Source organism: Myripristis murdjan, chromosome 13 (assembly GCF_902150065.1).
Source record: "Myripristis murdjan chromosome 13, fMyrMur1.1, whole genome shotgun sequence".
NCBI lineage: Eukaryota > Metazoa > Chordata > Actinopteri > Holocentriformes > Holocentridae > Myripristis > Myripristis murdjan.
The window spans coordinates 36,864,990-36,891,303 of NC_043992.1; positions in this window are offsets into that span (position 1 = coordinate 36,864,990).

Genomic DNA, 26,314 nt, shown 5'->3' on the forward strand with positions numbered 1-26,314 from the left:
ATAATTCATACTGACATTTGCAGAGACACAATATATAACAGGTGGTGCTAGATCAGCTCCTACTCTTATTACTGTATGTGAGACTCCCAGAAGCCCTTCCAGGGTTGTTGTTTTTTTTTTAATCTCACCTACACAATCTGTTTGTTAATTACACTTGTTTATGCCTTTTAATTTTCCCTTTGTGCAAATAAAACCCTACCTCGGCTTATGGACTCTAGGAATTTTAAAGACACAGGTTTCCTCCCTCCTCCTCATATCAGCACACACTGATCCGTACAAATGACACATTATTGTTCATTAAATCATTACAAAAGCATCATGACTTAAGGCCAGGAGGATACATAATATTGAGTCAGAGTCAGAGGAGCTAAGGCTAAGCTGAGTTTTTCCATCCAGTTTTTTTTATTTGCTTTTACCAAGAACAGCAAATCTGCTTGTCATAATTAATATTAACCACAGAGATGGAGAAACTGCACTTATTCAAGTAGTCATTGGCATTTGCTAAAAGCTCTGTACTGCATTAAGCAGTATCTACTGATTTTAAAACAGGTTCTTGTGCAGGAGAGTGCACTTCCCTCCACTGGCTGTATTCACTGAGCAGCCTCTTGGTAGTTCTGCAAAATAATGAGTGCTGTGAGGCGGACACAGTTTTATCATGCACCGAAAGACATCTAGATGGTGGGGAAACTTTCTGTCTATCAGTCTCGGTCAGTACGCTGTCACAGAGCATTTTTAGTTCTAGCAAACTGTCTGCTGGGGTTCGTCTGGCTTTGCTGACATGGTCTTTGTTCTGTGGACCGCTATATCAAAAAGAGCAGGGGGTAGAGTAATGCAACTCCCCGAGAGGTGAGCCTTTTAACCTCAGCACAATAAAGTGAGGCATCACAATTCAAAGGGCCGCTCTACAGTCTGTACACAGTAATCTGTTCAGTCATGCGTCACTGTCACCCACATTCTCCGTGCCATCACATTTCTGTCTTGTCGTAAATACTTCAATCACAGCATGTCCCCCCGCGAGGGATAGCACTTTCTTGAACCGAGGCGGAGGCCGGGGCAGTTTCACATTCCAGCCAACAGCTCATCCATCAGATTGAGCAATAATGGCACCTACTGTGTCCTTATTAAGAGCAGTTTTCATAAGACATAGAGGACTTGACTTTGTGTGAATAACACCATATCAAAGGGTTCACTGCAGTAATACAGCTTCCACATTCAGCGGTAAAATCCATGCCAAATAAAGCATCCTCTCAAAAACATTTTTTTTTTTATATGCATAGCTGCTGCTAACATAAATATTTAGCAGCTTTAGCGGTGTTGCAGGATGTAGGAGTATAGTGGTAAGCAGCATCATGGTAGCATTCAAGTTAAATGTGGCTTCAAATAACTTGTAAGTGCTTGACTCACCACTGTAATGCACCCAGGCTGTGGTTCAGCTTTATTATAAAAGGTTCTGCTCGACAGCATCAACACATTATCATTCCGCTCACGTGTCAAAGCAGTGCACTACAGATGAATGGCTTTACATACACCAAAAGGTCATCTCCTTTGAGAGAGGATTGGTGTGCATGAGCCAAAAACTGCATTTTCAAAATGGAGGACAAATACAATTATTTGCATAGTGGCGCTGCACAAATGTGGAAAGAAATCACCGTCAGCAACAAGTCATCAAGAGGAGGAATGCAGATTATTCAACTGAGGAGGGAGGTTTTTAGCCTTTTTTTAATACAAAATAATAAGCAGTCCTCATCACCTAGAGAACACAGAAACAATGATGGCCCCACTTGGCTGTTCAATCCAAGTGGCATAAAACGATAAAAGTACGTCCTAAATGTCTTTAGGAGGGGGAGGAAGCTCTTGTTAGTGATCAGGGGAGGAGGAACGGCATTTGTTTCTCAGTCACACCTCTGCGCATTTCTTTTCAGCGTCGTGATTCTGCAGGATAACTTCCACATATAAAAAGGAGAGCGTTGAATCGCAGATCAAACGTGTGACTCAGTGGCGCAGTGGCTTATCCATTAGCTGATCACAGCGTGAGATACGTCTGGCCGCACTCTCACTGAAAATGATTTCACCCAAGGGCGCTGCTGCCTTGCATTATGCTAAATAGTCAAACCAATCAGTGCACCGCATGCATGGTCATGCCAGTTGTTGTCATGGAAATCATTGCACGTTGCATGCTATTGAACAACCCACATACATTCAAATAAACTTTATTTTCTTGCAGAGGTTTCCAGGTAGCGCTTGACCAGCTCGAGCTTGAAACTTGTTGCAGACATTTTGCTGACACCCCAGAGGAGTATACGTCCGGTCTTAATGCATTTGTATCTTCCAAATTCTGGCTATTTCCTTGCCTCTAATCTGTGCGGCCAGAGGAGTCTCCTGATACAATCTGCACTTGAGATCACAGTGAAGCTCATAGCCGATGCACAAAATTCATTTTCCTCAGAAGTATTGGAACCACAAAAGGTCTGCTTTTTGTATTATTAATAAACACTGGCATTGAGTCTTCTTGCATTTCACTTTGAAGTGTGAAAGTTGTGATGAGTTTACTTCCATCTGCAAAGCCTCTCCTTCAAGATTTGGTGCATTCAGTGGCGGAAGGTACCTGAGTATGGTTGTACTGGCTCGTACCATGAGTATTTTGTGAGGATTTAAACATTTACTGCGATACATTTCAAAGGAAAATATTGTACTTTTTACGGCACTACAGTTATCTGAGGGCTGCAGTTACTAGTTACTTTGCAGAATAAGGTTTTACATGCAAAAACGTGGTAAGATAATCAAATTTGATGCATTATCAGACTTTATAGTAGCCAAGAGATAGAGAAATTACTTTTAATGCAGCATTTTGCCATTATTATATTGCTACCTTTACCTTGGGAGAGAACTGGAGTACTGTTTGCACCATTGGGTACATCCAAAAATTATACCCATATACCTTAATTGCAATAATATAGATAAAATATACATTTTTTCAATATCTTATGGTAACATTTAGCACTGTTTTCTATTATAAACCTGATAATTAATCCAGACGCTTAATTTAGACTAACCTTAGGCCAACAACAACATTTTTCACCCAAACTTAATAATCATGCACAGTCACATCTTGAGGGCACATTTTCCCTCCCCTCAGCAGTTAGGTCACTTTTCATTTTCCTCTGGGATTAAGTGGTTGGCAGCTTTATTTACATTAAATATTCTGGACCACTGCACCACATCCACGCTAACAAAGGTTTTCCTTTCTTTCCTTGCTTTTGGTCTTTAATGGGTAAACAAAACAGATTTTGACTTCCCTCATGGCCTCCATGAGCAGATGAAAAAACTGAAGCTAATTAAAGTAAGTAATCAGCACTTTCGGTTTGGAAAATGACTTATTGTATGCTTGTTTACACGCTTCAGGGAGTCTTTTCTACAAAAGGATGGAGTTTTTTATCTACAGAGAAGTCCAGGCTAAAAAGTGAGGGCAAAATACTCTTCTGTGGTGCTTTTCTCTGCGTTATTATAATTGTTTTGTCCTCTATTTCCATCGAAGCTTGACTACTGCAAATGAAGTTCTGGTGATATCATTTAGTCAAGGTGAGAAAAAAAAAAAAAAAAAAACAGTCACTGGTTAACCGTTTACTTCCTACTAAATGTCAGTTCAGTTTCTATGAATCAGCGTTCCCCCTGGCAAAGTCAAGAATACTCACACCCGATAGATTGGACTTTTATCATATTTGCATATCAAAACGTGACATGGCTAAAGCACGATTTAAAGGCGGATGTTTTGATGATCTCAGATGTGTTTCTCAGGACTAAAAATGATAAAAGAGGTTTCCAATGATCTGCTAATATCCTCTTTGCCTGATGCCGTCGCTTGCACAGCAAACAGCAGCTTAGTAAAAGCAAAGCCTCTTATTTTCTCATGAACTGCTTACTGCAGAATTGATAACCTGCATTTTCAAATTCATTAGGTCACCGACGACACCAGAATTAACAGCAGGCAGTTGTTCGCTTTTAATTTATGTTTGACCAGCAGCGCCTGCAGAAAACAGGTAAAGACAGTAAAAGTTGGAAAATGTCGGTAAACACGTGCTGTTTTTGTGTTTGTGTGTGTGTGTGTGTGTGATCGGCGTGTTTGTGTGTGTATGTTTGAGTGAATACGTGTGGGTGGGGTGGTGTCATGTCCTCCTCAGTATTTGAAGCTGACAAATTAGTTTCCACAATCTACTGCGAGCTCGCTAACAGTTTTGTGAGTTGAACAATGAAGCAAACAAACAGCTGCGTCAATCAAAACTGAATTGGAAAAAAATGTCTCCTTTCCAGTGAAACATCTCATAAAATCAGTCGGCGGCTGGCCAGCAGTGTCTCGGGGAGTGTTTCAGCCATACTGGAACATGGATTATAGATTGATTATGAACCTTTGATTAGAGTTCTGCAATTTGCACAAACAGTTTAGGAATATGTTTTGCTATTTTCCACAGCTCATTGGAGCTTTAATACATACTGTTGCTGTTTTATTGCTTATAAATGAGAGCAAACCGCAAGCAATCCCTAAAAATATAATAATGGAAATAATTTTGTGCCTCTTGAAAAGTTTACAAGCATTTTACAGCTTTACACTATCATCTTTCTGGTGTTTTATTCTTTATTCTTATTGCTGCTGTTTTTTTTGTTTTTTTTTTAAATATGTCCTGATGTTTTTTAAATGTGTTCTGATGTTTTTTTAAATGTGTCCTGTACGGCGACCTTGAGTGCCAAGAAAGGCACCTTTAAATAAAATTTATTATTATTATTATTATTATTATTATTATTATTATGTATATATATTCCCAACTCAAAAATGATCATGGCTTATGTTCACTAGGAATTTGATTTTATTTAATAATAGCAGTAATGTTCATTTATATAGCACCTCTCTAGACAAAATGTTTGTGACAGAACAAAACAAACCACAGAGTGAACATTTGAATGCTGTTGCACATTGAATGAAACAACTAAAAAAAGAGCATTTTATCGCTGCTCACCGAAAAACACAAAAATCTCCTTGGGGACCCGGGGAGTTTGACTTTACCTGGTGACACAGCTGGCTAAAATGTCACACCAATCTTTCACTCTGTCCTCCACCGTTAGATGTAGAAACTCGATATGCATGGATTCAGCCCAAAATGTGCCTGTGACCTTGTGCCACCTTCTAACTTGGATCATCCTGTTACTGCACCACCGCTCGCATTAATCTTGTGCCGATATTAAGACAAATTAATCTCCTAATAACTAAAGTAATACCTTTGTCCATATGCTCTGCTCGCTAACTTAATTCTAATCTAAAAGCCTCATTGTGCAGCAGCAACACAAGGACACTCAGTCAGGATGCAGCTTTTTCTTCTCACCTCCACATTTTCTGGCAACGGTGCATCTCCCGTTGGAGGAAGGCTTTGATGCAATGATGCTTTACAAATTCATTTTTGTCACCATCTCATGGATCATCGGATATTGCTTACAAAACATATTTATATAACTTCAAATCCTCCTTGCCCTTAATGCACCTGCATGACGCTTTGATCGTAACCAAAAAATGGAAGCATTTTTGCTAAATATGAAGGCGCTGTTTAACTTTGCGACTCTTGCTGCACTCGGTTATTGTAATCTTGAGAGTGGTTGCTTGGCTGATGTGCCGTAATCCCGTGGAGCCACCTTTATTGTAATAAAAGCAATCTCTCCACCAGGCATACTAAACGAAGGGGGGAAAAAAAGGTAAAACAAACAGTATTGTCCCACCTCTTTTGGATGCTAGTAAAGCCTGATTAAACATAGAAATCCTGGAGACATTTTGATGCTCGGGTTCATTTCTGCTCACTGTAGGCATCAACTGGGAACGGCACAGTCTGCCGATATTCATTCCTTATCATCAGAGAGTCCACATTTGATCTTGTGGTTTTCATTTATTTAATTTATTTAAAAGCTCTGGCTAAAAAAAAAGGAGGAAAAGAAAAGAAATAGTCAGGGGAGCATTCGGGAGCAGTGCTCCCTCTTAGCTGTGTGCATCTGTAAGGGCTGTTTGGTGACCCATATCTTAATTGATGGCACTAGCCTAATAATATCTTATCATCTGTTAGTGCTCCACTTGCCCCTACAAATTTAGTTGATGTAATCAGGTTTTCAATCTGGGTTTTGCAGCAAATGATATTATGTAGCAGGACGTTCACATACATTAGGGATTAGTGATCTGATGCCCCTTGTTTCCCACCACTGATAGACTACTGACACATGCTGCATGCAGTCCACGGGCAGAAAAGCCGGTACAAAAATAGCCATCTTGTACCATCTTCTAGTTTTATGATCCGTTCAGTTCTGTAATGTCGTATCCATGTAAGATCTTGCCTCCTTTATATCACAGGCTGCCTCTCTTATTAATTAAACAAGAGTTACTCTGCAGGCAGTTTTCATAATTTTCACTTCTTTTATATACAATAAGCTGCAGCACAAAGATAACCTTACACAACACTGATGTTATTATAGTGTCTGAGCTTGTTTACTTAAAGCGCATCCAATGATTGACACGGTTTAATCCATGCATGCTTAACCACCTCAAACATACCCTCTTCTGTTGGCAGGAGCTGTTAAGCAAAGCTCTCACAGGCATTTGGGAATTGAAAACGCACACGCAATAAAAATAGCTTTGAACATGTCATCATTTCTGTGAACAATGGGCATGAACATCTTTTCTGTCTCCGCGCCTTTATTTATGTATCAGTTCCCACCGAGATAACTCAGCGAATAAATTCAATTTCATTATCTTATTAATAAAGTAGAGTGTTTTTTATTCCTGCCCTACTGTAGGCTACATATGGACCACAATTGGAGAGAGTGCTTCTCATTACTTTTGTTAATGGCATTGCAGCACTAATTGAAATAAATAGAAGCACCGTTCACTCTGGGCGGGGCCGTTAATGTTATTTGAGGAGAGCAGAGTGAAGGACACACACAATCTTTGTGATTAGCTTTCATTATTTTAAAAGCTGAACTAGCGGGACTTGGGGCTTGCGTAAATGTTGCGCTGATTACTCATTCAAAGCCTGTTGTTTAGTGGTAGGTGAGCCGCTCCATAGGGCTGGGTTCTGCTTTTTTTTTTTTTTTTTTTTTACTTTCTTGGCAAGAGCAATGCATTGATGGTAAGAAAAACATCAACTCTTGCAAATTTTGATAGTTTTATGTAGGAATACTTGCACTGTGAGCAACAGTAGAAAAAGAGAGGTGTGACCTGTGGGGTATAACAGAAACTGCACTGCAAAAAATGACTGTACAGGTTAATCGCACAGGAGCTTATTGCAGCACAATAACAAGACTGCAGTTAAGTATTAAGGGATAGAAACAAAGCCGTAATTCTGCAGAAAAGATTTTCAGCTAGTTTGGTAGGCACATGACTGTTTTCAAATCATTTGCATCAAATCTTTTTATTGTTGCTGTATGTCTACATACCACTTCTCGTTTTAAATTTAGTGTACGTGCACTCAAGCCACAGCAAATTGTGCACTCTCCATTTCTGAGAGCCTTTGCATGAATTTCACATAGTGTGTATATGTTTTGTATTTATTCACGGAGGAGAGTGTCCCATCATCTGATTCTTCCTGCACCTTGTCTTAGCAAGATTTGTCCGTGAGGTTCTCGCACCGGTTGCGATCGAACTCAAAGTGCACAAAATGCAAAATTTTGCAGGTCACAACCGCTGTTGCACACATCAAGTGCAACAGCAAATGACCCTGGTGCTAACCTTTCCATTAGATTGTTTTCCTGTTCTCTGGCAACGGCAGAGCATTCAGAGAAAGAAAAACACAAACTCTCATACATTTTAATGGTTTTAATTTGAATTCGAATTTAGAATTTCTTATTAGAATAAAAAAAAAAAAAAAAAAAAAAAAGTTGTGTAAACGGTAGAGTAAAATATAAAGTGCTGCTCTTTGAATGAATGAAACGTGTGGACCAAATGTAGAAATCCTATCATGCAAAGCTTTTTCTGGTCTGCATATCGTAGTAATTTTGAAATTTAGTATATGCATGTCAGAGTCTGCATGATCCATGTAATGAAACTTAACTTTGCATGTCTGCTGTTTAAGATACAGCGTACATGCTTTCTGTATGTCCCATGTAGCTTACCATTAGACTCAACATGCAAGTAAACAAGGAAAACGCGAAAAGATGTCACATTGCAGCGACATCTTGAGGCCGTTTGAGCTATTGCATATGTAAAGTGCCAAAGCCCCTGTTGATGTAATAAGTATGAAGCGCAGAACCGCTAACCAATTTCCTCTCTGCTAGAAATGCAATATGTAACAGTTGTCATTTCCAATTACCCAGACTGAGTAGGTGGCAGGTGATTGACCCTGTAAACATATTTTGTGCCTGAAGATGTGTGAAACCAGCCAAAAACAATGATAATGGACAGGCTGTAGTGGTCTGCCTCTGTTTCCGAGGCATCTGCTGCATTGTAATGATGTGCGCTTGCATGGCACGTTGTCATTCCTCATTCTCAGCCGATCCTGCTGGAATGGCAGAGATTTCTTTTTCCTGGTTAAATGTTCAGTTTAGGGAAATTTCAGCCGATGGTGTGTGGGCTATCTTGTCGGAGATACAGCAAGTCCTTTGTTTGCTCCCATCGCTCAGTATTAGGAGCACTAAAAGTAATAACAGCACTAAGTCCTTTGGTTCTAGTTTGGAAAAATTAAATCAAACAGTGTGTGGGTAGATACAAGCAGACCTTATTAACATAGGACAAGGATGAAACAGTGTACTGGGGGGAAAGAAAAACAGTCCCTGTCTTTGGCAATGATGAAAGTATGTGGGTGATTTTCTGCATGTGTCATTTTCTTTGGTCTGCAGCTTTTAGAAAATTTGAAAATGCAGTTGGTTTTCATTAAAGGTATGTTCTACACAAGGCATTACTGCAGATGTAACCATCAATACAAGACTTTAGCACCGAGGAATTAAATTAGATTCCAATAAAACCGCTAATTAGATATCAAATAATGATGGCCTAATTGGATCATGGGTTATTTCAGTGGTATGGCAGAAGGAAAAAAGCTTTCCATATCCCCAGTGCACCTTTTTCAACATAACGCACTGAGACAAAGCCTAGAAATAATGAACATCATTAATTGAAATAATCTGTTGATGCATTTGATAAAGATGCAGACTGTTTTCAGGGCTTCGGAGGGAAATGCGCTGGAAGAGACAGTCACATGCGTTTAGCTGGTTTCATCGGTGAGCATCGAGACAGCACCAAGGTGCCTGTTTTAAATTAGCTCTCTGGAACCACAGCAACCGTTCACCTATTTCAAGGTGAGAGGAGTTTAAAAAAAACTAAGCGGGTAACTCATTTCCACTTGTTCAGATGGATGGGCAAATCCTAAACACTATTTAATGTCCAATTTTGTCACTTTATAATGAGTGGATGGTAGAACAGGCCAATGGAACATCTTTACACACATTTTTCTAAAGATATACATATATATTTCCTCTACATTATCCACTATATGATGTCTTGTTATATAATATTTTTGTATTTTTCTTCTGTGTTGATTCAGTTTTATCTTCCCACTGGTCATTCTGGTTTTTATAGGTTGTACAGGTTTTACAGTTGTCCTGCCTGTTGACATGTTGGCTTTTTTAACGGCATAGTCACTATAATAAAGGCTTTTAAATTATTCTCCCTTTTTCCATCTTAATTTTTCAGTTTTGGAGTACCTGGCGTGCCCTCCTGACTGTTTTAGCTGTTTCCTTGTTTCCAAGAGCACCCTCTTTATTTTTGACCTATTATGTTCGACTACTAAGAGCACTCAGATGTCTTCCTCACTTTTTCACATGACTTTCATTAGTTCCTCTTTTCTGTTTCCTCTCATGTTGTTAAAAGAGCCGGTCCAGACACACACGTCAAGGCCTGTTCCACGTAATGCTGCTATAGGGGCTGTGATGGGCCCGGTTCTGTGCTTTTAATGCAGTATTCATTAATTTTTTAAACATGAGTTAATGAATAAAAATAATTCAGCACCAAAAAAAGATATTATGATATGGTAACCTCACCCACTGTGGTTGGTGCAGCTGCCAGCACTGCTGAAGCTTTAAACCTCCTACAGTGAATCAGTGTGTTGTAGCATCAAAAGCAGGAGCATCAAATAATATGCAATAAAATTATAAAAGACCTCTATAGAATCTGCAAAGTTAAGTGCTTTGGCAGCAACTACAACTTGTGTCTGTGAGCAAAAGTAAATGAGTGCATTCTCAAATCCTGTTGGCTGTCACATCGGGAAATTTCCTGATGGCTCTCAGGAAACTTGTTGCTCTAATTGATTTGGATCAATTACGGCTGACTCCTGGTTGTCAACAAGGAGGACAAATCAATATTCTAACTCAGGCCAACAGGTAAAAAGCCTTTTGCATGCAAAATGACATCCAAATGTGAAATATCAGCACACAGTGGTGAAGCACACGCTATGAGGCTACATTACATTTCCAAAAAAAACAGCATAGATCATTTTGATGAATGAGGACTAACAAACAGAGGGTCATTTTACTCCTGTGATGTTATAAAAGGCTAATTTCCCTCCAGTTGACTTGTTAAGTTAAATGTCCAATTCAATTTAAATGAGCTTAACGTTGATCAGAAAGAAACGGCCTTGGCAGATATTCTTAACTTAATTAGCAACACTTGTTAGAGTGACAGCTTAAGAGGTCACAAATCTCCCAAAACTGCGTACGCCCCTGCGACAAATGGAAACAGACAGTTGTCAGCTCACGATCTTAAAAGCTATCACCTTAGATTTAAGCTCGATGAGGATAATGCAATACAAAGCAGTGACTAGCATCCATTAAAGGACATGGTGATGTATATCAGAACGCTGAGGCTAAGTGAGCTGAGGATGGCCTTGGATGGAGGATATTTAAATGGATCACTGTCTGTATATGCAGTGATCTGTGCTCTGCAGATGAACATCAAGGAGGCAAAACTGCGGTGTCATTTCCTGCGGGCCAGGACAACGTTCTCCTCTGCTGACCCTCACTGCTGTTACAGTAACAGGGGCAGAGGCAGAGGCAGGGTCAAACGGGTGTCATTTTACATTCTGCAGCACAAGCCCTATTCGCGCAGGGCAAGTATTATATTGGGACCTTGTGTAATAGATGAATTACCCCCTAACCTCCGCGTTTCATCATACACATTCACAGAGATATGAGAGAAATTTGCTGAAGTCACTGATGCACCAATGTAGGTGCGTGAAGTCAAGATTTTACAAATCATCTCTCTCGGAGGGTAGGTGCACCAGTCGGTTAATCAGTTGGTGGGGGGGGGGTCTCTTGGTCGATTAGCTCCCTCCCGTCGCCAGATGGTGAATGTTTTCACAGAGTATAAGATGCATGATAGTAGCGTGGATGCATTTAACGCTGCAGGATAATAATGTGTTTCGTGGTATTCCTATTGTTGTCCTGGATACTTCTCATGTAATTAATGTAATTTTCTCTGAAACTGCTGCAAGTAATCAGAATAACTGAACTGAGCTATTTACTGAACTATTTAATGTTGAGAAATTATGTATATGTTGTTTTGGAATAAAACTGTATGCTTTCAATCAATGGTCATATGACCACGCTATTGTATACTGTATATGCACACCTGTGATGAGTCTCCCAGTGAGCAAGCCTGATGAAGCAATACGTGATACTTCCATAATATGTTGAAATAAACTGTATATTGATCAGTTGGGTCGGGAGCTTTGTTAGTGAATGGCGAGATTTTTTGACTTGAGTGTGTTAAATAGCGCAGCTGTACAACCAAACTCAGATTTTTGGCTTACATCGCTTTACTGTCTCAGTTTTGCAATACAGTGGTCCCTCGTTAATCGCGGGAGTTACGTTCTAAAAATAACCCGCAATAGGCGAAATCCGCGAAGTAGTCAGCTTTATTTTTTACAATTATTCTAGATGTTTTAAGGCTGTAAAACCCCTCACTACACACTTTATACACTTTTCTCAGACAGGCATTAGCATTTTCTCACTTTTCTCTCTTCTTTAAACACTCAGAGTTCAAACCTTTGTAGAAAAATAAGTCCAGTAAAAAAAAAAAAAAAAAAAAGCATGCAAAATTGCACTAAAAAGCATCGACTGCACAGAAACAGCTGGTAACTGAGCTAAGCGACACAATGTCAGAAAAGTTTGTATTTATATAATGTTGAAACTGTTGCAACTAATGGTTATAATACTTGGTAAATGGTTCATAAATATGGGTAGTGCATCTATAAACTTAATTAAGCTGCTGAAGCTTTCAACTTCTAGCGTTCTGTTATTGGCTTGAACCCTGGAATCACTGCTTCCCCTTGTATTCCTTAACAAATTACTGTAAGCAGCACTTTAACATCGCCGTCCAAATAATGTTTACTGTAGACGGTTTACAAACCAGTTATTACCCATTAAAAATTGTTATAAAATATCAATCTATGCCATGTCTGTACATGTTTAACAACAATTTCGTAAAGGTTTACAAATCATTTGGTAGTCATTAACAAATATTTAACATAGTTTAGAATAATGTGTGCAATAATAAACTGTTAATATATGGTTTACTATAGTTTACGATGTAATGAGTAAAAACAATTATCATTTCATTGTTTGTTAATGGTAAATAACTGTCATCTTAAGTTTAATTGACTGTCAAAGTACTCTTTATTAATGATGGTTATTATAAATCAGTGAAAAGAAGAAGATTTGGTTGAGTAAAAAAAATCCTTAGCAGCCCGACAGCCCGACTCCCGGTTTAGCAGATGCTAAAAATGCATCCAGATATTCCACTCTAAGTTCCATCACTGTTTCCATTTTTCATGAAATGAGAAAGATGAGGAAGACAGAGATTCAACCTCAAGGAGCCTTCTCCTTGAAAAAGAAATTATGTGTCAAAAGAAAAAGAAAAAAATCACTGAGAGCAGACCTCAGTCCTTACCAAAATATGCTGATACAATTGGTGTTGGATTTTTCACCTTACAAATTACAGACCTGGCAGATTCACATCCGATTAAAAATCACAGATGATCTCTGCAGTTATTATTGATCACTTCGTGCGGCAGGGTGTTATTAATCTCGCACAAAAAGAGCTATAGTCACTCACCTATTCTGTATCAAGCCAAGGACACGATTTTTTTAAATGTTCATCCACATTAGAATATTTTTTTACAAGCACAGGCTATACAAATGAATTAACATTCATTTATACCATCAGTATTCTGTACCACCTATGCATCTGCAGAAATTTCCAGCTTATTTTTTTTTTTTTTTATTAAAGTGGTTGTGGTTAGACTCCATCAAAGTGGAAGTTAAAGTCATTACAGCAAAAGAGACAAAATCAGCTACATGGTGTCATAGCCTGGGTGTCACACATTCACTGGGGAGCAGACTTACAGTCAGGCAGCGAACATGCCAAATAAAGAACATGTTCTCACTCACACGCTTACAAACGCCTACCCACACACTCACACACATTCACACGGACACACAACTACACACACACACACACACGCACACAAACCTCCCACACTCATCGACACAAAAGCATGCACTTTCACACAGAACAGCTATAACCAGGCTACAGAGAGAAATATTGATATAACGTACATCATATATCCAGTAAAGCAGAGACAGCGAACAAGCGCTGAACCGTTAAAGAGGTGGAAAAAGAAAGGCACTGTACCTGAAAGACGAGTGCAGTGAGGCTGCAGCTGTTAGGGAGATCAAGGGCGGGGGGGGTCGTGTCAGTGACTTGCGTTAAAGTGAAATTTGGTTAAGAAAAGAAAAGAGCAGAAGTCGCCAGCTGCCAGTGTGCTGCAACTGTTTAGCTGTTCGCCAGGCCGCAGCACACCCCTGGCCTTCTTTTTTCCCACCACTTTGACATTAAGATACCTCAAAAAGAGCGCCGTGTTTACAATCCAGAGTTTTCACATCAATAACACACTGAGTCTTATTTGAACATCCATACAGGCTGAATATATGCCACGGTCATGATTCATCAACCCAGCACTCACACTTGGTAGACAGTATTTTTTTTTTTTTCTCATGTTTTGCCTCTCATAATATTACATTAGTTTTTATTTAACAAAGCATATAACTAGCAGCATTTTTTTTTAATTTCATGTAAATTGTGGCATGATTTGACAACTCTGGATGATCAGAAGGAACTCACAAGAGAATGACAATGTGTTTTGCTCTCTGTGGTTTGAACTCACTTAAAGCTTTGAATTGAACGCCGCAGGGCAAATGAAATGTGTTAATACGTGTCAATTGAGTTCCATCTTTTTCAGAAAAGGTCAATTTGTGTTGAAACCCTAATTTGCCATTGTGGTTCCAACAACACATTAATACCATGTCAATTATCTGGCCACTATTGGGGGAATTCAACTCACTGTCAAGCCCCAATTAAGATGCACATATTGGGCACACAGCTTTTGCTCTTCATTTGTGCTGGTCTGCAAGGAAAATAAACTATATTTCTGGCATGACAACATATCTAGTTTGCTGTGTTAAGAAATCTGGATAAGGTCTTGCTAAAAACTGCTCATTCATCTTAATGCAAATTGCTCATCCAGTGTATGCACCAAAAAAAAAAATCCTTTCCTGCTTCTGCTGTCTGGCCTTTAGAGTAAGAGCACTGTTTGCCTTCATGATTAATTTTAGAATTCAGGAGTTTCAGAGAAGTTTTTGGACTTGTGTGACACTGAAGGTCTTCAAAGTTTTAGAGAAGTGTCTTTTCTATGTGCTGTCTATGGGTAAAATGCCGTATTTCTGGTGCAGTAAGGCAGCTGAGCCCCGTGGGCGTTTTTTATTGCGGGAAGCATTTCAAATGACCCTTTAACTTTACACTTCCAGCCTAATTTGTAGATTAACTCAACACTGCATCCAAAAATGTAACCCTGTAATAGCAGTTAGCAACTTGGAATAAAGTGAATGACATGACATTTATTTATTGTTCACTGGTAATAAGCAGTCTTGACAATTCACATTTTAGTACCAAACTGTTTTTCCTCTGTTTTGTTTGAACATAAATATCAGATACTGTGCAGTCTCAGCAGGAGAGGAAACACAAATATAGGCAGAAAGAGAAACATCAGTGTTTTTAACATGCGGGTAGTGAGCCGTTATCAGCTTGATATGAATTAATGCATCGGATGATGATTATTCTGCATCTTTTTTCCCCATTATTGAGTCACTTGGTTTAGATGCACACAGTAGCTGCAATTTGCTTTCAGCGGATGCATGACAGCTCAACAAGAAAACGTTTAACAAAAAAAGAAGAGCGCTGTGTAATCCTGCGGAGCTCAACGGGTGAAGTCGGCTTCTATATGGCACCAGCCCTGCCAGGTTTTGGGGTTTGGGTTTGTTTACAGCAAAGCCACCCATGCTTCACAGCCACAGTCTCATAGTACTGTAAAACACTTTGGATATAAACACTCGTTAAATGACTCACATTATGTTAAGAGTCAAGTGAAGTATGTCCTCCAGCATATTTAGAGTGTACTTGCAGGGTGCTTGTAGCATTTACCAATACACAGGCTTGGGTGTTTGAATGCTTGTTGAATCTACTTTTGAGTGGGATGAGGTCTGGTTTCCTTTTACGCCGCTGAACTGCTGCTGATGTGGTGTTTATGTTTGGATGAGTGGCTTGCGAGCAACGTCAGTCATCCAGGGCTGCAAAAATTCTCCATCTTACCAAGTCACTTGAGGCTAATATTCAGTTGACAGCCTGTTTTTTCTTATGAAAACACACTGGGGGAAAAAATCTGCCAGGGGGATGAGACAATCCCATGTTTCCAAAGCTAAGGAACTTGTCTCCTGAAAATTTCTTGAATTTAGTGTCACTTTCTTGATATTAGTGGCTTATATCAAAATATTTATACAAGTAAAATGATCTGGAAACAAGTAGGATTATCTCATTCTACTGGCAGATTGTATCTACTTAAGAACTTTAAGAAAATGATACTGAGTGACCTTTCAATTTCATTTTTTTTTTTCAGTGTTTTGTATCGCTTTGTTGTTAAATTTGTTTTATGCAGTTTTAGACTTGCTGTTATCTTGCTGTAGTACCTTGGTTTAACTGAAGTCAGATAGGAGAATAAATTGTTCAGATCATTAAAATCTGTAGAAAGGCTAAAGCTTATTTTGCGTCTACTTGTGAAACTCAAGACTTCTAACAACTAGGTATAATGCTGCTTTTGTGGGAAGATAAGTCGCTGTTATAATTTTTTTTTATAATTTTTTTTTTCTTTCTCAGACTTCCATTGGATTGGTTATTTATGTATTGAGAGCTATTACCCTTCATCCCTTAGTCTTTTAAAATCCCTTTGTATTGCTTGTAAAAGACATGTCATTAAAGTCAACGAGAAAATGAGCATTCTTTTCTATATTCCGAAAAAAGAAAAAAAAAACGACATAATTTTCACAGATATATGGGCTTAGTCCGACAAGGGTGGTGATTAACTGGGTCAATTTTACACCACAGCACTGTTTGCTCATTATGCCTGTTTGGTAGAAGAATCTGTTTGGGAGTCTGAGGTTTGGATAAATGAGCCTCTATTAAGGGTGAATATCTCATGCATTCATGAAAATTTCCTCCCTTGTGAAAACAGCATTGAGACGTCGCTACGACGCCGCTACCAAACACTGAGGTTTGCACGGGGAGGAGTGTATGCAACAGCATCAAAATGATCACATCAGAAAACCAAGATATTTGCCCAGCAAGCAAAATGAATGGAGAGTGGGCTTAACTACACTGGTCAAAAAATAAAGGCTTTTCACCTGTTGCTGTCATGCACATGATAATTCGTAATGATAATTTCATTATTTTGCTCATCTTTATTTGTGAGGCCATGCAAATTGAGATTGTGTGCTGAGAGCCTCTGAGCCTCATAAAAAACCTTTTGAAAAGCGGTGTCAGTTCTTTGCAAAATTTGATCATTCAGATAATGCTTGTGAGTTACAAGCATTATCAAACACAAGCATCATTATCATTATATTATCATTATATTACATTATATTATCATTATAAACCACTCTGCTGAAAACTGTATCTGCAATTTTGGTGGTTTTCATGTTGTAACTTTTCATTTCAGGATTAATATGCTCTTCTGTGGGCGAAGAAAGTGGAACAACCCTTGGAGATATGAAACCTTATCAAAACTAATTAGATAAGATGAAAAATGCTCAGCTTTAAAGCTAAAAATAAGACCGTTTGTCTTTGTTTCTGAAAAGTTCATGTTGTGGTGATTTTCCCGCAGATAACAGCGATTTGAACGACTACAGGAAAAAATTTCTCAATGTCTGGAGGACGAGCACATTATTATTTGAGTTGATGGCAAGCTCTGAAGTAACTTAATAGATTTTTTCCTGTTTTTTTTTTTTTATTATTAAAATTGTAGCACAAAACTTTTACATAATCAAATTCCCCTGGAATTCATACAGTGTTCACTAAGTCTACATTACTGATAAAAACTTCCTGTATTTTGCATTGCGGACATTGCAAAATTGGTGTCTTTGTCAATATTACCACAGTGGTGCAGTAACCTTTAGTGACACATTTTAGATCAGCTACATTTAATTTCTGCTGGAATTGGATAATTAAAATCATAGCAAGCCTAATTACCTTGTCTGATAAGTCCATGACTTAAAAAAAAATATCCTGTTGTTTTTTTTGTGCATGAAGATTGAAAGCAACCCGGAAGTATATTTTTTAAGCAGCATTTAATTTACCGCCACAGTGCAGGTTTAATGCTTCCTCATTAGGCTTTGCCCTTTGGCTAGCTCATCAAAACAGTGTAATAATAATAATAAAAACCTAATTTATATAGCACCTTTCATACATAAAGGAGTGGGTAACCTTCGGGCAACAAAGAAACATCTGCACCAAGATGATTAGGAAGGCTAAATCAAATTATTATTAGTCAGCTCTCTGTGCCTTGGATAGTTTCACTAAATTTTGGAATTATGGCATCTCTTAAGAATTCATCACGGTCTCCCACCACAAATCAAACAAGTATCTGGTCATATTTCCAATCAATCATCCATGGCTAAAGATGTTAATCACCCTTTCCTCTGTTTTAGTCTTCTATTTAGTTATATGCCCGCAGATTCAATCATATGCAATTACCATATCTGTCCAACAGAGGGAGCCGCCTGTGCCTCTTCTGACTGCAAGGGTTCAAAGCATGCAAAAATCCTGCTGCAGATAATCTTGACCCTTATCTTCATCATCTAAGTGCCCCTGTCATCAGTCCTCATTTAGCACAGATTTTTAAGCCTTTTTAGCAACACGATTCCATCTTCGTGGAAAAGTGTCATAATAGTGCGTAGTAATAATTTACAGCCACCTAATGTTACGGCGGCCACAATGTCTGGTTTTCGCCCGGGTCACAGCACAATAACCTCTGCGGTTTCGGCCACTGATCACATTGTCTCCTCCATGGATTAAAAAAAAAAAAAAAAAAAAACTTTGTGCTGTGCTCTTCAATGACCTCTCAAAAGTGTTTGATACTATCTATCATAAAATCCTGCTCCACAATCTACAGTCTCTTAATTGCTTCCACTCTTTCCTCACCTCAGACTGTTGTTGCTGATGGTCCTAAGTCGAGCCGTCTTACCATCAGAAACTGGTTGCCACAGGGATCGATCCTTGGCCCACTGCTGTTTGCATTATACGTAAAAAAACACAGTTCTTCCAAATCCTTACTTCAGTGTCTACTTTTTTGCAGATGATACAATTTTATATGCCCCACATTCCACCTCAGTCCAGGCTGTGACTCATCCTCCTCCTTATCACTCTGTAATCACAGGCTAGTTTTAAATTCATAAAAGACCGACTGCATGTGTTCTTCACTTCCACTTGCGATTCCAAGTATCCTGCCATCAAAACTTTAAATAGCACCTGAATTACTCTTGTTGAGTCTGGTAAATGCTTAGGACTTTGGAATAACAGCAGACTCATTCAAGGTTCATATTCAGCATTTGATTCAAAAATGAAAAATCCAACTAGGCTTCTTGTACAGAATTAAAGGATGCCTGTGTTTTTGCAATTGTAAAACTACTGTGCAGCCAACTTTCCTGTCTGTCCTTGGAGATATTCTGGATTGTCAAACTGCCCCAGCACTTCAACAATTAATCCCTGTGTATCATAGTGCTTTACACCTTACTTTACTTCACTTTATATTCTGCTGTGACTGCTTGAACAATAATGTTATTTTGCTAGCCTACTGGACATAGCAGCTAAATTCTAATTTCATGCAGTGTATCATTTTGTGTGCATGCTTGCTTGTTTGTACAGATGTGAAGGGCTGTACTCGGTTATGGATGACAGAATTTATAGCTTGTTCAGCAGCAACATTCACCACACCCTCATGCTTTAGTGTCTTGAGCTACTGTTATTTATGTGTTAGTAGGCTAGCCAGTTTGCAAACATGGGGTGGGAAGGTGGGGTGTTACTGCTCCAAAATGAACAAAGTGGATATAGACCAAAAAGCTACACAATTTTGAGCATCAACACAACTTCAGAACAATTTTTCAGTTTTGTATCACCACTCCAACTTGTGTTATTTTTCCAGTCTATATCTGCTTCATTCATTGCGGAGCAGTACACTCATGGAAGACTCCCTTAGCCTTGTTAGGCTAAGTCCTGGTTTGATCAGGTTTAAAATTGCAAAATATGGCATATTAAGCCAGCAGTTCAAAATATTGATTAATTATTGAAATTCTGAGATTAATTGCAATTAAGAAAACAGATCATTTGACAGGCCTAACTGTTAACAAAGTAGTTTTGTGAAACTTGAATTGTTAAATCACATGAATTTGAAGGCTAAGTCCCTTTTCACAGACATCCTCTGTACTTTCTATCAACTTTTCTACAAAGTTTGGACTATTTTGATGGGTGTGAGAATTTATAATGGATTCTCATGCACACCCAACATTTCAAAAACTGAGGGTTACAATCTGTTTCTAATTGAAGTCAGGTGTGGAATGGTGTGCACGCATTTCAGTTACTCTCAAACCAAAGTAAGGAATTTACAACACTGATAATTGTTTTGGATGTTTTGCTTATAGAATGATCGCAGCTGCTGGTGTATTGCTTCATGAGTTTTGAGCTCACACTGAGCAGCATCAAGGTGAAATGCCTCTTGGATATTTGAGATGATCACTCTACAAAAGAGCAGTGAGGAAAAAAAACACAAAATTGCAGACGCCTCTCAGATTTTATCAATAAAATGAAGGAAATGGGCTTTCACAGAGGTGTGGAGCATTGCTGATTGAAAGTAAAAAAAAAAAAATCTGCCAACAACAACAAAAGCATTACTACACACCACAGTCAGTATATGTTGTATCCGTGTTCTGCTGCCTCCTTACCTTTAAATATCAAAAGGTTCATTTGCAGTTATAGCTGTGTGAAACCAACCCTGATCGATACAATTTATCAACTGAAGTGGACTCTGGTATGGACACTTTCAAGATCATGTATGTGAAAATGCCTTAATAGTCCTCCTCATACTGGACTCTGACTAGCCAGCTATTTCAAATGAGGTAATCCTGCTGAGTGGAGGCTTTCTAGTGGGTGTGCCAGATCAAATGCTGCAATCTTGCACAACTATAGGGATTTCAGTAAATCTTTAGTGAAGGGGGCTAATCAAGACTAAGTCCAGTAGTGATGCAGTACTGGACTCTTCTATCCTCTGGAAATAAAAGATGGATTTGTGCCAAAGCAACTTTATATTTATCCACTCATAGAAGTTAACAATTTCTTAATTAAACAGTTTTATTAAGTTGGATTCCTATAATATGGGACCTCTAAAGAAATGAGGAGCAACTGGATCAAGCACAGTAAGTGCAGTTAATGGTGGGTGTTTTGGGAGAGCAGAGACAGAGATGTGGCCAGGACTGATGTGATTTCAGTCTAAGCTGAAAGATGAGTGACTGTGCAGTGTTGATAGAAGGAGAAGATTGCAGCGCCATAAGAGAGCCGGGAGAGAGAAGAGTTTTCCGTGCACGGAGTGATCACAGAGTTAGTGTGTCGACTGAATTGAAGCGTCTCCACAAATACCAGTCAAGTTGGCAATTTCAGTTTCTTTCCACAGGTGCTAGGTCTAGTTGTTCTCCTTGGTGATGCCGGATCAGCCAAACTGCCATAGCTGCCAGGATTTAAATAGTTTCCCCACTTTAAGGAGACAAGTTTTGTAATTGCAGTGCTGAAATATTCCGATTTACAGGACTATACTGGTGATTTTGAATGTCTGGTCTGTCTCCTACAATTTAACCACATTTTACATTGTAACAAACAACTTTGGAAATCATGTTGGGCTCTCATAAAGATTTCACAACATACAATCCCTTGATTTTGAATATAAATGTTTGGTTTACGATGTTTTGCTTCTGCAGCTAATAAAGTTGTCACCAATCAAATGACGGAACCGATAGTTCGCTGTATAAAACAGATGTTTCTATGGGACTGCTTTACAGCGGATAGACAGTTTCACTCCACCCAGTTTCAAGCAATTGAAACACAACAGCGCTGCTGCTTTTAGGAAAGTGATGGAATACAGGTGTGAGGAAATTTCAAGTCTCTGAAAGTTCGCTGTCATATTGAAGTGGAATGAATAAAACTAATGGCTGGATAAAAGGGGGGGAAAATGACATCACCGCTCTAAAATATGACTGCTTGCTTTGGGATAGATTAGCAGAGACATGATTTATATTGATTTTGCATACTAAACATGCAAAATCACTGGTATGGTCTTTTAAGCTCTCATACACTAGTCAGACATGCCTTGGATCTGATTTTGTTTGTTGTACCACATCCTGACTGGATGCAGATTGGGACTAAGAAAATGGAACTAAATGAATGGAGCTTTTTGTCATTTACATTGATTAGAAAACAACAGATTTGATTTGTTTTAGGAGAAAAAAAACAGGATTGACAGAATCAACATTATAGCTGCAGTGTGAGGGTGGCCTCCATTGACAATGTACTTCAGTCAACAAAGGCGAATTTAATCCCTGAGTGCAATGGCAATAATTGCAACTCGCTTGGATATAAAAGAAGGAAAGTTAAATCTTCTTTTTAGAGGACAGTTAAAATCAGAATCTGATTTAAGTTTAAGAGAATACAGTGTAGATTGTAATACAGAAAACTCACTGTGCACCTTTCCGGTCAAATCATGATATTTTCCTTGATGTAAAGGAATACAAACTGCAGTAAAAAAAAAAAAAGAAAAGAAAAAAGTGATGTTAAGAATCAGAAATAAGACCATATGAGAGACTGATCTGTCTATATGCTATCAGTGCTAACGATCCTCATTTATATGCCATGTCTGTGCAGTATGTGTTAGCTTCATCTTTATATTTTACATGGTGATAGCAAACAGCACACAATCTGTAACCTCTGCATGCAATTCTGTGCAGAATGTATATTACCATGTTTCTGCAGATATGCCTCTTTCCATCTGCCTTCCTTGCACAGTTCTGCCCTGCATCAGCACATATGACCTGTGTGTATTCCTCTACACGTCTTGGTCTATTAGCTGGTACAAACCTCTGGACACAGCTTGGTGGGTGTACTGCACTTGCATCTGTAAATGCCTGTTTTCTACATTTGCACATCCAGATCGATTTCTGTAGATATGCGGCATCCATCTGTAAATGTGATAATGTGAGTGGCATGCAATGCATATCTGCGCACCTGAACGTTTCTGTGTGTACTTGATCTCCCATCTGTACACCTGATAATATGGTTAGCTAAGAGCGGCCTCCTGTTCTGCTTCAACCTAAATCTGTCAGTGAACATGCTGTTTCTTTTCTTTTGCTGTATTAGACCCCCTCTACACCTGGTATTACCATACGTCTCAGGTGATCTGGACACTGCTTAACCACAGAAAAAATACAGGCTTATATGCAACCAAGATGCATTCGGCCACATTAACAAGAGCTGAAGCAGAAGCAGGTCAAACAGGCGGCTCGGACCGTGACATCCTACCAGAAACGGACCACCAGGATGGGAGTTCACTGTCAGCTGTCCAGAACTGAAATATTATGAAAAGAGTTGATGTGCATGACTGAGGGAAACACAAATCATATTTCAATGTAAATCATTAATCTAATTTAATCTAATAAACAACTTAACTAACATATTCTAAATCTATCGAATGTAATCTAATCTAATGCAATGGTAATGTAATCAAATTGAACGTAATCTAATCTAATTAATCTAATCAGCAACTAAACTAATGTAATCGCATCTAATCTAATTCAGTCTAATCTAATCTAATCTAATCTAATCAACAACTGAACTAATGATATCTAATCCTGTCCAATGCAATCAAATCTAATGCAATGGTAATGCAATGCAATATAATATAATATAATCTATAATCTATAATCAGCAACTCAACGAATATAATCCTTTTAAATGTAATTCAATCTAATGTAATTTAATTAACCCCTCAACTGATGTAATCTAATCCTGTCTAATATAATCTAACGCAACAGTAATTTAATCAAATCAAATGTAATCGAATCAAATCTAATCTAATCTAATCTAATCCAATCTAATGTTATCTAATCAGCCACTCAACTAATGTAATCTAACCTTGTCTAATGTAATCTAATTGAATGCAACAGTAATGTATTCAAATCAAATGTAATCTAATCTAATCTAATGCAATGGCAATATAAAAGTAATTGAATCTCATCTAATGTAATTTAATCAGCAACTAAATTCATGTATTCCTGTCTAATCTAATCAACAACTCAACTAATGTAATCTAATCCTGTGTAATGTAATCTAATCTAATGCAATAGTAATCTAATCTAATGCAATGGTGATCTAATCTAATCTAATCTAATATGATGCAATGGTAATATAATCCAATCTAATCTAATCTAATCTAATCAACAACTCAAGTAATGTAATCTAATCCTGTGTAATGTAATCTAATCTAATGCAATGGTAATCTAATCTAATCTAATCTAATCTAATCTAATATGATATGATGCAATAGTAATGTAATCCAATCTAATCTAATCTAATCAACAACTCAAGTAATGTAATCTAATCCTGTGTAATGTAATGTAATCTAATGCAATGGTAATCTAATCTAATCTAATCTAATCTAATATGATGCAATGGTAATCTAATCTAATCTAATCTAATCAACAACTCAAATAATGTAATCTAATCCTGTGTAATGTAATCTAATCTAATGCAATGGTAATCTAATGTAATCTAATCTAATATGATGCAATGGTAATCTAATCTAATCTAATGTAATCTAATCTAATATGATGCAATGGTAATCTAATCTAATCTAATCTAATATGATGCAATGGTAATCTAATCTAATCTTATCTTATTTGATCTAATCTAATCTAATCTAATCTAATCAGAAAAAGTCTCAGAGTTGTCCTGAAATTATCCCAAAAGGCTCTTCAGCGAATGTCGATGTTAAACGGGTGTATAAATTCACATGGAGCACGACGCGTGTACTGGGATTTACCTTTTAGAGCAGCATCAGGCAGTTCCCAGCCTGGTGGCACTGACTCCTCCGGTTGCGAAACACAAACACGGCGACGGAGGCCCATCTCCTCTAAACGTGCCGGCTGATTGAGTCTTTACTTCACACAACAGAGCGCGTTCACGCCGTTGCAACCTTAATCTAAATTGCTTCCGTGTGTTTCTTTGAGACAGCTGTTCAGAAAATAAATTAGAGGAGGAGCCTAAGCAGAAGCCTAAGCATTGTTTGAATTCCACAGGAGACTAAACATCACAACTAAATTTGCTAGGTGGTCATCATCATTGTGTATAGAGGCCATTTGTCAAACAAAAGCTTGAATTAGGCGGAAGACTCAAATGAGTGGTAGTTAGCATCATTTCAGTATCAGCATGGAAAATCCGTTGGGGCATTATTACCCAAGCGTTATTTGCACAATCTTGCACTCCTCTCAACGTCTGCACAACCCTGTGGGACTTCTGTCTTTGCATAGCACGCTGCTTTTCAGCATCGGGAATTATGTCCATGCTGTACAGTGCTTATAATTCATTTCATATGTCTGCTCCTGTTCTGTGTGACTACTTCACGACAGATCCAATGCACCACCGGACACTCACTACATCTCCTCTACAGCTGCAATCATAGTATATGTCATGCTGCCTGAATGCACCGAGTGATTGAATGTTGAATGTGTAATTGTAGAGTGATATGAACGCTCTGCACTAGCATACATCTTTCATGACATTTGTGTGCACTGTGTGAGAGGTCCCGCTGTTCTTGTACCATGCATCGGCAGGTACAACGCGCCATGAGTGCTGCTTTTGGACTTTCGCTCGCCTCCTATGCTGACGTAGCACTGCACTGTATCACTTTTTGCCGCTATGCATTCATCACATTTTACTCCATTTCACTAATTACCATGGTGGGATGCTTGTTGGGGGAATTTTAAGGATATTTTGTTCAAGCATTTCAACTCCTACAGGGGAAGTTTCTCTGCTTTGCATTTTTACAATACACAATGCCAAGCTACATTAAAGAGTAATGCGCTGCAGAGCTTACATTTATGTAAACTCTTTTGAAAGTTTCCGCTACTATTAATTTTATCTACAATATTAAGTTCTTTGCAACACTAAATAGAATTCAGTTATTAAAAAAAAAGAGCTGTGTGAGGCATGGGCGCTGTGAATGTACAAATACAGGGTGGTTCACTGCATTGGATCTGCAAATGATTAATGTTATCATGAGACGGCATTTTAACCAGTTATGTTTATATTAACTGAGACGAAGAAAGCATTGCGAGTATGTATGGTAACTCGACTGCATTCATGAGACACGTCTATTTATCTTATTTGCTACAGTGTGTAGGTGTGTAGACAGTCACCATCACAGTGCATGTCGTGTCAGTCATCCCTCTGCCAGGATTACAGGATATCAAAAAATTCTTCATGTCAGGGTCACGTGGCCACTCTCCCCTGGGACCTGCATGCATAACCTTTGCAGTTGGCAGCTCATGAATAATAACTCAGGTGATGACTATAGCTTCAATTTAACGGTTCAGTGACCGTTTCTGGGGACTTTCGGATGATGAAGAAGTCCAACGAGGCCGCTGATGATCTAGATTGTGCAATTGTGAAACCATTATTCCATTAATAAAAAAAAAAAAAAAAAAAAAAAAAAAATTGCATCGGCGTGAGTAACACTTTAAGTAGCGCACCCAATGCACGCTTATAGTAACACACCTGCATGCGGGTTTGTGTGTGGAGTGCTCTAAATCCAGGCACTAC